This window comes from Canis lupus, chromosome 1 (genome assembly GCF_011100685.1).
Source record: "Canis lupus familiaris isolate Mischka breed German Shepherd chromosome 1, alternate assembly UU_Cfam_GSD_1.0, whole genome shotgun sequence".
Classification (NCBI taxonomy): Eukaryota; Metazoa; Chordata; class Mammalia; order Carnivora; family Canidae; genus Canis; species Canis lupus.
Genome location: NC_049222.1, coordinates 65,171,990 through 65,184,297, shown reverse-complemented (window position 1 = coordinate 65,184,297; position 12,308 = coordinate 65,171,990). Strand labels below are relative to the sequence as shown.

Genomic DNA, 12,308 nt, shown 5'->3' with positions numbered 1-12,308 from the left:
GAGACAGGACAAAAGCAGGCTTAGGGAATTTGAGGGTATACACTTTGTGCCTGCGTTCTAGGTAGATTCTCAGGCAGGGGGAGTGACAAGGCCCCAGAAGCAAAAGAAATGTCAAGAGGGTAGCTAGCATTTTTTATGGGAATGCAGTGTTTCATTTATTCTGTTCATTAATAACTAATATTTGAGAACATTTATAATGGAACTTAATCTAAGAGAAGTCCAACTTACTTTTTAAATATTTCAATATCAGCTACTAATAAAAAAGTCAAAATTATTACATAAAAATTTATAATAAATACTTGGTGTTAGTCTGTGCAAGTTAGTTTTTGGCATGCAATTCTTTAGCTGAAAGAAAGAACATTTTGGTTTGCTTCACTAACAGGAATATTTCTTTATTTTCTTTATTTTTTTTAGAAAGGGGAGAAAGAGAGAATCTTAAGCAGCGTCCATGCCCAGCACAGAGCTGGACACAGGGCTTGATCTCACAACCCTGAGATCATGACCTGAGCTGAAATCAAGAGTTAGACACTTAACTGACTGAGCCACCCAGGAGCCCCACTAATAGGAATATTTCCTAATGCTGGGATGGTGTCTTCTTGGTATTTCTTCTACTGTTGATTTTTAGCATAGTTACCTATGATTTTATGAATGGCGTTGAGTGGAGAGGTACTCATCATGTTTATTCCAAGTAAGAGTTCATGACTGATTACTATAGATAGTAATGAGGAAGTGACAGGAAGTGTAACTGCCCAATATTTTTGAGGCATAGGTTTTGGGTTTTCTTTTTGTTTCTCATTTGTTTTGTTTTTTTTGTTTGTTTGTTTTCAGGCCGATAGGTTAAGCCTAAGGAGTCTAGCCAAGATTCAGGATTTAAAAAACCCACACAAAATATAGTATGAAGCCTAACTGGGAGCTTAACAGAAGAACAAAGCCATAAACCACTTTCTGGGAATGGCAAAGGTGAACTTTCCACCATTTTCCCTGTGGCTTTAGGCCATCTCCAATACACACTTCTTGCACGTGTGCATAAGACTCACTGGACTTTAGATGGTCTTTCAGAGTTTCCTACAGCCTAGCACGTATGGAATGACTCTTGGGAAGGGCATGGGAGTAACTGGAGAGCCAGGCTCAGGAAGAGGAAGATACAGAAATGATTGGCATGATCCTAAGGTGGATGGCTAGACAGGGTAAGAAAGGATCCTGGCATGCTGGTGCTGATAGAGGACAAAACCAGGGATGAGCCATCTTTTTTCACCCTCAACTTAGCCCAAATAAGCCTTCCTGGAACTTAAATGCAATGTCAGGAATTAGTTTTCTATGAGCAGATAAAAGTAAGGTTAAAGCAGAAAATAACTTCACTGTTTTTTAAAGTTACATGTCTTGCACATCTAAGGTTGTAAGTCAAGATTTGTACTTCATTAGCATTGCAATGCTAACAAAATTGTATGCATGCTTGACAATATATTTGTAACAGTCTTCTATATGAGCACATATAAATCTACCTCTGTAAAAAATCCTTTCATAACATGGCTCAGGTAACATTTATCTAACCATTGGCTGGATGTTTAAGTTGTATCAGATTTTCACTCTTAGGAATGTTGCAGGAGTAATCATCCTTTTACATAAACCAACTATTGTTACACAGCCTCTTTGGACAATCTTTTTGTGTACTTCCATGCCAGGTGTCAAGAGGATTACATTCCAGTTGGAAACGCACGTTTGTACACACACACACTCACATCAATGTAAGAAATTATGTGTTAAAATTCATGCTTATTTGGATTTTTTACCACCATTTTTATTTTTTAAAAGTTATTTGTTTATTTAAGAGAGTGAAAGCCAAGCTGGGGGGTGGGAGTAGAGGCAGAGGGAGAGGGAGAAGCAGACTCCCCAGGATCATGACCATAGCCAAAGGCAGATGCTTAACCCACTGAACCATGCAGGTGCCCCACCTTTTTATTAAATGAAATGTTATGTGGCAAGTCTATATTTTAAAGATTGAAAGTAGAGGCCTTCTGGATGGGTAGAGGAGGAAGGCTAAGGGATTGGATGTTCGGGTCAACTCTGTCCCTGTTTCAGTGTCTCACCTTTTCTGGGCTCCTGTCTAGGAGTCAGTTCTAAGGCACAGGGATGATACTATAGCCCTTTCCATGATCACTGGTCAGGAATACCACAGACAAGATTTAGGATGTCGGCCTGGCAAAGGCAGCTGGGTGTCTCAAGTATCTTTTATGGCATTTTGACTTTGGCTTCTGTGTTTTAACATCAACTATTGTGAGGTGAGTTCTCTCTTTTGTGTTCCAAGAATGCATAGTATATCATTCAATTACAGCACTTATCACATTGTTCCTTCCCAAAAGTACTACTCCAGAAGAGGAACAGTTTCCTTTAGCTTTGGAATCTATAGAATGTATCCATAAAACCTGGCAAGTACTAGCTTTTCCATAAGGGCCTTCTGAATGAATGAATACATGCGTCACACACATTTGCCTAACTTAAGTACAGTACACACAAACTCGTTTTCAAGTGTATAGATACTTTTAAAAAGTACAAATGTACCTATTTTAGTTTTCCCTAGGCTTCTTTGTACCTACTATATAGGTTTTCAAGTATTCTTTAGAATAGATTTATAGCAAAGGGCTGGAATTGGTCCAAATGTCCCACATCATATTCTTGCAGCCACCTTTGGTAGATGACATAATGAGAGCAGCATATGTACCACTATTGCTGTGTGTAAAGGATGGAGTTGGTAAATGTTAAGCAAAAATGGAAATATATCTGTTTTTCACATCTGAGAGTTAGGAGACTCAAAGACTGCCCACTCCACACAAACTCTCAATTTTGTTACCAGGATGAGTGGGTGGGAGATCCTACAGAATGGAACACAAAATGAAGTGGAGGAGAGAGCATACAATAAGTGCCCAATAGGTATTAGAGAGATCAACCATATAAGGGTAGTAGTTTTTTTCCTTGTATGTTTTTATTTTATAATACTTTCAAACTTATAGAAAAGTTGCCAGAAGATTCCAAAAGATACTCTTCACCTAGAAGGTTTTCAAAAAGATAAAAAATTGAGAGTTGCAGATATGATACTACTTACCCCTAAATATTTCAAGTGAGCACCCTAAAATCAAGGTCATTCTTTTGCCTAACAAATATAATCATCAAAATCATGAAATTAACATTGATATAACTTATTTTGTGATATACAGACAAACTTTTCAAATTGTCCAAGTACTTCTCTTTATAGAAACCAACCAACCAACCAACCAACCAACCAACCACAAAGCAACAAAAAAAAGCTGCTGGATCTCACATTGCATTGTTTAGTCTCCTTTAATCTAGAATAGTTCTTTAGTCTTGCTTCATATCTTATGACACTGACATTTTTGAAGTGCACAGCCAGTTATATTATAAAATGTTCCTTAATTTGAGTTTGCCTAATCATGATTAGATTCAGGTTATATATTTTCAGCAGGAAAAACCTAGGAGAGTTGCTGTATCCTTCTCAGTGCATCATTCTGCACTAAAAAGTTACTACTTTTTTTCATTGCAATTTACAAATAACTTAGGGGAGCAACTTTGAGATGATATAGATGTCTGGTGACTTCAACTATCCTCATACTAGTTTGCCACCCATTGAGGATTCTTGCCCGAAGCAATTATTTCAATGACAGTGCTGAACAGTGACTTTCCCTGTACATCATTTATTCTATATTTACTAGTTGCTTTTGTAAAGAAGAGCTTTCTCTTTCTACGTATGTGTGTATATCATTATGGACTCATGATTCTTATTTTATTCAATAGGCTATAAATTACTGTCATTATCATTTTGCTGTTCAAATTTCCAAGATTGGACTAGCGAGAAGTCCTTCAAGCTGGTTTCTTTGTCCTTTTGATATATCCCTATAATTCTTATTTTCTGCCACTCAGGTTGTATCTTTCCTGTCTCAAACTTGTTTTGTTTTGTAAATAGAAAATGAGTATAATTGTTTCTAGACTTCTTGGTTGACAGAGCTGGGAAAGCCACAGGGATCATTCAGACCTTCCTCCTTTCCACATTTGTAACTCTCTTCTTGGTCAGTGAGAACACTGGCTCCCATTGACCTTAATATACTGACTTATTTGCTTAATCCTAGAATATGCAGAAAGTAGTTTCAGAATTGCTGATATATATGTCTATGAGAAAAAAAAAAAAGCTCTACTCATTGAACTTCAATACCTGTTAACACTTTTTGTCTTTGGCTTGAAGGGATATAGCCTAGTATTCCACTTAAAACTTCTTGAGTTCCTTCTCCCTCCTCCCTCCAATTTAGTACATTTGTTTCTGTTTATATTTAATTTTTTTAAGTTTTTTCCTCTCTTCCTTGCTTTCTTGACTACATGAGGCACTCACATGTTTCCACAAGTCAGAACTCTATAAAAAGTGGTATGACTTCCCACATTTGTTTTATTCATTTCAATAGTCTTACTGGTTTCTATTTCATCCTGCTTATGTTTCTTTATGCACAAATAAGTAGACACATGTATATCTTCTAATTTTCTGTTTTCTTACACAAAAAATAACTTAATATAGGTATATTTTTCTTTTTTTACTTAACAGTACATCCTGGAGAACACTCTGTATTGGTTCATAGAATTTATTCCTTGTTACAGTTGCATTGTACTCCATTGTGTCAATGCACTAGAGTTTATTCAACTGCTCTCCTATAAATGGGCATGTAGGTTGTTTCCAATATTTAGAGATTGTAAATAATACAGCAACGAATAATCTAAATTGTGTTGTATAGATATATTTTTATTTGGGGGGTATTATTTTCAGGGTAATTTCTTATAAGTGGGCTTGCTAGATCAAAAGGCAGATGCATATGTAATTTTGTTAGATATCACACATCCCTGTCCATAAAGGTTTTGTACATACCCATTAACAAGGTATGAGAATGCCTGTTTTAAATTTTTACCATATGATAAATATTATCTCATTATAGTCTTAATTGACATCTATTTACGTGAATGAGGTTATTATATTTTAATATGTTTATGGGCCATTTTATATCTTTTTTGATGAATTATCTATTTTTATCTTCCGTGAATAATATTCAGTTGTCTCGTGGAATAAATGGAGTAAGTGAAATAAATATGCTTACCTTTAAATACTTTTTGAGAGTGGCCAATTCAGTGTTTAGAGGATTACATGTTTCCTCATCTGTAACTCATTGTTACCCAGTAGAAGTATTGATAGGACTCTACCCAAGCTATCCCAGAGAGAAGGAAAATACAAATCAGGAAATTCTGTAACAACTAGAGACACTGTTCTTATGTTTGCAATTGAGTTTGGAAAATCAGGGAAGAAAGAATGAAAATGAGAGCTGGTTTTTCCACTTAGTTGGGTGGTTGAATTAACTGACCTTTAAGGTCTCTTCCACCCTGAATTTTATGATTCTGTGAATCATTCCTCTGACTCAGGCCAAAATAGTGATGAAATTGCTGGGGAGGTGTGGAGGTTAGAGGTGAGCTGGAGATGTGGTGAGTGGGTGAGAACAAGGAGAAGAGGGAAGCTATCTTAAGTAAGAGTATAGAGTTAAGAAATAATTTTTTCTCCTTTCAAAAGCTGGCATCAGAAGGGGGGGTAAAAAGGTGCACTGACAAAAAAAGGAATATTGGGTGGATAGGAAATTGCAAGGTATAGTAGTATGGTCATGGTAGAGGATGGATTTAGGGAGTTGGACAGGATTGAATAAGATGGCAAAAAAGCATAGCCAGCCACCATCCAAACAGGGAAAACAAAGCAGTTATGGGGGTGCACAAAGTCTTTCAGAGTGATATTTCTTTCTCCAATTTCATCTACTTTGCATATACATATAAAAAAACTGCTTTGTATAAGACAATCTAATGTGAAATCTGTAAGATTTTTTTTTGAATAGAGACACATGCACTGTGTTTTGAAAAACTGTCTTCAGATTTTAAGGCCATGCTTAGAGGATAGACATTAAGGGAGAAGTGAGAAGCCTCTACAGATCAAGGTATTTCTTTTTCTTTTTTTTTTTTTTTTTTTAAGATTTTATTTATTTATTCATGAGAGACACAGTGAGAGAGAGGCAGAGATACAGGCAGAGGCAGAAGCAGGCTCCATGCAGGGAGCCTGACATGGGACTCGATCCCGGGTCTCCAGGATCAGGCCCTGGGCCGAAGGCTGGTGCTAAACCACTGAGCCACCCAGGGATCCCCTAGATCAAGGTATTTCTAAGAAGAGATTGAAAGTACCTTGAAGCAACTGAATGCTATTTAGCTATCAATTATAGGGGATGTCTTCCTTCAGTTGACCAATGAGAGGTTGAGATGGCAAATCACTGCATATGAAAGTGGATGTGGATTTTCATTTCATCTTAAAGAAATACTCAGAATAGTCATATACAAAGGAGAAGTAGGACTGGAGGACCACAGCAGTGACAATGGGACTGTTCGTCTGTTGTAGTAATGATGATGATACTGATAATGATAATAATCATCAATACTCACTGAAAAGCTTAAGCTTCTATTTTTCAGGTATAATAGTATCTTTCTATCAACTAAAGGAGTTGAAAAACATGTGAGAGTAAAAATTCACATGCAAGCAGAACCAAGGTAGCATAAATAAGAAAATAATGTTCACCTTTAAATGACTGCCATGGTTCCCTTGCTCTTCTGTGTGGGCTTTACTTTGTTCAACCTCTGACTGGCTGAGGGGCAGAAGACAAAATAAGAATCCCTTGTCCCAGCCATCTGTGTCCTATACAGCTCTTCCATTCTGAATTGAGTAGAAAGAACAATGAAAATATCTTTTATTTGCCTTTTGGCTCTTTTTTTTCTTTTGCATTTTTTTGACATTTTATTCATTTATTTAGGAGAGACACAGAGAGAGAGGCAGAGACATAAGCAGAGGGAGAAGGAGGCTCCTCATGGGGAGCCTGAGGCGGGACTCAATCCCCGATCCAAGGATCACACCCTGAGCCAAAGGTAGATGCTCAACTGCTGAGCCACCCAGGCGTCCCTTTTTTTTGCATTTAATTCAACAATTATTTACGGAAAACCTACTCTGAGCTCAGCACTGGGTAATTCATTATAATACCTTTCATTGGACAATGTGCTGAATATTTGTTTTATTATTGCTATGTATATTGCCAGCACACACAGCCCAAGAGAACAGGAACTTGGTTTATTGTTTTATTTCCAAAAGAACCCACCGATGAAATGCACACAATATTTGTTTAATGAATGGAGAAATGAATGGGTGGATGGAATGGGGATATAAGGATGAACAAGATGGAATAGTTCACCCTTAAGTATCTTACAATGTTGAGGTGAGAGTGGTAATAGACACAGGAACAGATAGTTAGAAAGCAATGTGGAATTTAAGGCATGAAGATACATGCAAGAGATTGTAGAAACCCATGTCCCAGGGTTGAAGGTGAATGTGATAGAAAAATATTACATAAATATGACTGTATTATTAGTCATACTTCTATAATCCTATTTTATTCACTTTTTCTTATCTTCTTAATTTTCTTCAACTTAATATTTAATGTCTGGGTATGACTGGGCCTGCTCAAAAGCAAACGTATGGACTTAGTACCAGAAATAGCTAATAGTTATTGAGGGCTCTACTTTATGTCATCTCCTCATGAAAATAGTTCAGTATTTTAACTTATTTAATCCTCACAACCTTTTGAGGTAGTTACATTTATTATTTCCCTTTTGTAGATACAAAAAACCAGGGCACAGAAAGGCTAAGTGATTTGTCCAAGGATGCACAGCTAGGTAGCTGGTAGAATGAGGATTGTATCCAGGTACTTCATTCTTGATGCTTTTTTTTTTTTAATTAAACTATAGTTGAAACACAATTTTATATTAGTTTCAGGTGTACAACATAGTGATTCCACAAATCTTTACCTTATGCTATGCTCACCACAGATGGATACCATCTGTCATCATACAACACTATTACAGCACCATTGACTATACTTAGTGTCCCTGTGACTTATTCATTCCATAACTGGGTTGATAGACAAAGGAATAACATCTATTTGTAGAATCTCAGTTACCAGCTAATGAAATTAACATTTTTTGGGGGGAAAAGAATCTTTAAAAATGCTCCTTAACTCATATCACTTTAGTCATCCCCATCCAGTTGTCACTGAGTATATAATAGGTGTATTCCAGGTTATGTTCTCTAGAAGCAGCTGCAGAGATGGAACTGGAGTACGAGATATTTATTAGGGATCTACATCTATGAAAAGAAGCAGGTGGACACAGAATTGGAGCAAGGGAGAAGTCAAATTGCAAAGCAGGGTTGACAGAATTTCAATCCATTTTGCATGGAGCTCTGGAGTCAGAACTGCCCATCAGCATGTCCCAGATTGGCTTCTGGCCTTTGTCCTCCTACATCACTCCCCTTGGTTGCTTGGGTACAAGATTCAGGCTTCCAGAAAAGAGCATGATCTCAAGGAAGCAATCACTATCTACAGTGGAGGCCAACCTAGATGGAGCCCACAGCTCGAGTCTGACTGCATTCCTTGTGGCTGGGCAGCAAGTCTTTCCATGAAGAGGCATCTGGGTGGCACATCTCCGCATCTTCCACAGGGTGCTCGGCCATAGGCTAAGTGCAGGGAACAAGAAGATAGAGAAGACACAGTCCCTTTGTTTAAGGAGAAATAGTTCCATCAGATCTATCAATGGTTAACTCTGACTACTCTTTCTTAATAATTTTTAATTTAATTTAATTTTATTAATTTTATTAATTAATTAATTATTTATTTATTTATTTACACAGGCAGGTGAAACAATTTTATTTCACAGTTGTCTTTAAAACCACAAAGACACTATGTTCTTCATATAAAAACATTAGTACAGATAACTATACTTTCTAGAAAATGATTATATAGACCCTCTCAAAGAAAAATGCACACCATTATATGGTTCAGACAAGTTACTTGGGAAAAACACATCTGGACCGATTCCTAAAACATACCAGAAGACCACGCTGCATCTTTTGGTTCAAAGTGTAGATTACTGTCATCCGTAAGGGCTCCTGCATTCTTACATATTTGATAATACACATATAGACTGGTTTGTGACTTAATGCTCCATTGGTTCATCAGCCTTTTCTGCAGGTTCATCATCAGGTTGAGCAGGCTGTGCCCTTCTCTGTGGTCTTTCTTCAAGACCTTCCAGGAACGGAGATACATCATCATCATCATAAATGGTAAACTCCAAGTCTTTACCAACAATTCCAATGGAAACATTCTTTGTAGTTAGGTCCTGTTCTGCAGGAAGTGTCTCTCGTAAGGCATGCAGACCATGTTTAACCAGTTCATTCAAATTGCACTCCATAAACCCAGACATATGTCTCTCCAAGTAAGTACGAGCTGATTGAGAACGGGCTCCAATGGACATGGCTCTACAGTCAAAATAGTTGGCAGATGGACAGGTTTGGAAAATGTGAGGGCCCATATCATCATAACCAGCAATAAGCAGTCCAACACCATATGGTCTCCGGCCATACCATTGTGTTGGTATCTGGGTCTTGCTTCCAATTAGAGATACAAGACGAGACACAGAAAGAGGTCTGTCAAATACAAATCTGAAATCCAAACACTCCTGGTGCATAAAATTACCTAACAGTCTAGCATCAGCAGTAAGTCCCACCACTGAAATACCAATATGGTTATCAACATGGAGAATTTTCTTCTGATGAGCTGCAAGCTCTGACTGTGCTCTCTTCAATGCAACCAACACTGTATGGGTTTTTGATTTCAGACCAACTGTGGCTGAACCTTGTTTGACAGCTTCCATTGATATTCAATTTGATGAATCCTGCCCTGAGGGCTCCAAACAGTGACGTCATTGTCATACTGGTTGCGAAACATGATTCCTGCTAGGGTCCCACTGCGGCCTCCTGCAGAGGTGGCGGCTTCAGGAGCGCCTCTTTCTTAATAATTTTAATCGCCCGAAATCCTAGATTTGCCAAAAGCCCAAAAGGGCTTTTTTTCTGTTCATGGGCAAACAAACAGTAATGATTGTTGAAAACAATGCAGGTAGACCTGGCGTTGCCCTTGGGAAGTCACTTTTTCTGAGCCTTTGTTTATCTATATGGTAAATATTACAATTGTCCTTTGCAGAGAATTCTAGATACCACACATGATATTTCTAAATTTTCTATCAAGGAGTTCTAACACTTAGTAAGTGCTCAGTAAATGGCAGCTATTGTTACTGCCCTCTTCATCATCATTAGATTTATGCTTACCACCATCGGCCTTCTCTGAATATCCATCAAGGTGGGCTTGAATCATCTTTTCTGTCCTTTGTTTTGACCGTGACAAATCTTCTCAAATTTGTTTAGATCCTCACATCCTACTTCCAAACTCTCTAGCTCTCTGCTTCTTCTGAGTTTACTTCTGTCCTTTTTCCCCACCTCCTGCTACAGAGATTTTTGTTCCTTTCTAGGAAAAATGTCCTTAATGCTTTTACTACATCCTTAAGTTTTATTTTCTTGGTTACAACATATGTTTAGGAAGTAAACTTCTCCAGGATGACTGGAAAAGAGCAGCAGCAAACTTTCACTGACACACATCAATCATGATCCCCCTTTTACTACTATTGAATATCGCACATCACGTGCTTTCTGCTTACATATAGCATTTACAGACATTCACTACTAGGGACAGGGAATCCTATAATTGTAAACCTAGAAGTAATAGAAACTTTTGGCCTCATCTGCCTCATTTAGAAGATGAGGAAATTATTCTCAGAGAAGTTAATTAAGTTGCTCATATTCATGCAGCTGGTTAAGTAGACACAAACCTTGGTGATTTAAGTTGTTTTACCTCTATGCTTTTGTCTATTCTTTACTTTCTGTATCACTAATGCCATCTTACGTTTCATGTTCCTTGGGTACGAACACAGGGATCAATACAGTCACCAGAGACTTACTCTATAAAAACTTAATAAACATGTAAGGATAGGTGGTTCTTGCCAACTGTCTATTTTTCCCAATTAGTGACCTCAAAATAGGGGAGAATCTTGAGCAGGTGGTTACCTTTGTTACCATCCTTCCTTCTCTTTTGTGTACATACTTCTACCCAGGGTTCCTACCCAGACCATTAGCTGAGATAGCTCTATAAGGTGATGTTTCAGGAAAAATTGGGGCCAATTGCTTACCTTCTGGTCCTAAGCATCTTGCAATCCCAGATCTTGAATGTCAGTTTCCTGGGACCTTCCTTTAGGATGAGGGCAGGACTCTAGATTGCAAGTCTCACAGCAAATGTGGGGATCTGTAGGTCCAGCAAGTGCTCTCAAGTATGAGCTGCTCAGGGGAATGCACACTTAATCTGGGATGGAAAGGGGGAATAATTCCAGTTTTCTATTCATGAGGAAGTTTTCCTGGGACTTAGAGGGACATTTTAGTCATGTGAATGATCCCTGCCCTTTCCCTAATACAGCTCACAGAACCAGTGACTTCATAAAGCTATGGGTTTTCCTTTTGTTCAAGCTCTAGGTCATGGTGCTCTTTGTTGGCAGTTTAATGCATATTTAGGAAAATTTAGTTTGTCTTGGGCCATTTCCAAACCACAGACCTCCTTTGCATTCCTGACTTCTCTACTGTGTCCTCTATGGGATTTACTGAGGAGGACAAGACAGTCTGGAGAGAAAAACAAATGATTCTGTATTTGCTAATCATAATGATAAAATTTTCAAGCTGGGAAGGCTATCTTTAAGTCAAAGGCTATCTCCTAAAGACCACAGGAGTGAGAAATTACACATTATCTCATGTGTTTCTGAACAATGCATTTTAGGTGAACATGCCTTCCTTTGAGTAACTCGACAAATTCCAAATTGGATATCCTTTCAGTGTAATGGTTGTTTGGGAAATTTCTATTTTCTTTATTTTATTTCTTTATTTTTTGAGTCATAGGTTCAGCAAACGTATCTTTTCCATTGCTATTTGAAGTCCAAATACTAGTTTTTTTGCTCATTATTGATGATATTAAGAGACTGTTGGTAATATAAATGCTACTTTGTAATTCCCAAAAGTCATAAAATTTTAACTTACTATTCTTTATAGTTCCTAAACCATAAAGAGACAATTGCATACTTTCTCCTTCTTATAATCAACCATTCATAGGGACAGAGAGGTGATAAAGAAATGAGCTGTTCCTGTCCTCATGGAGTTCAACATCTGGAGAGAAATTAGACATTAAACAGGCAAATATGTACCAGGAAGACCTCACCTCCTTAATCTCTGAATGCCATTGTTTAGTATAATTACAGTT

At 37.6% G+C, this 12,308-nt stretch overlaps 2 pseudogenes; both read right to left on the bottom strand.

Moving 5' to 3' along the window:
• Positions 1-319: 319 nt before the first annotated feature.
• On the bottom strand, positions 320-976 carry LOC100684322 (annotated as a pseudogene).
• A 7,830-nt stretch (positions 977-8,806) lies between these two features.
• Positions 8,807-9,920, bottom strand: LOC612667 (annotated as a pseudogene).
• Positions 9,921-12,308: the final 2,388 nt, after the last annotated feature.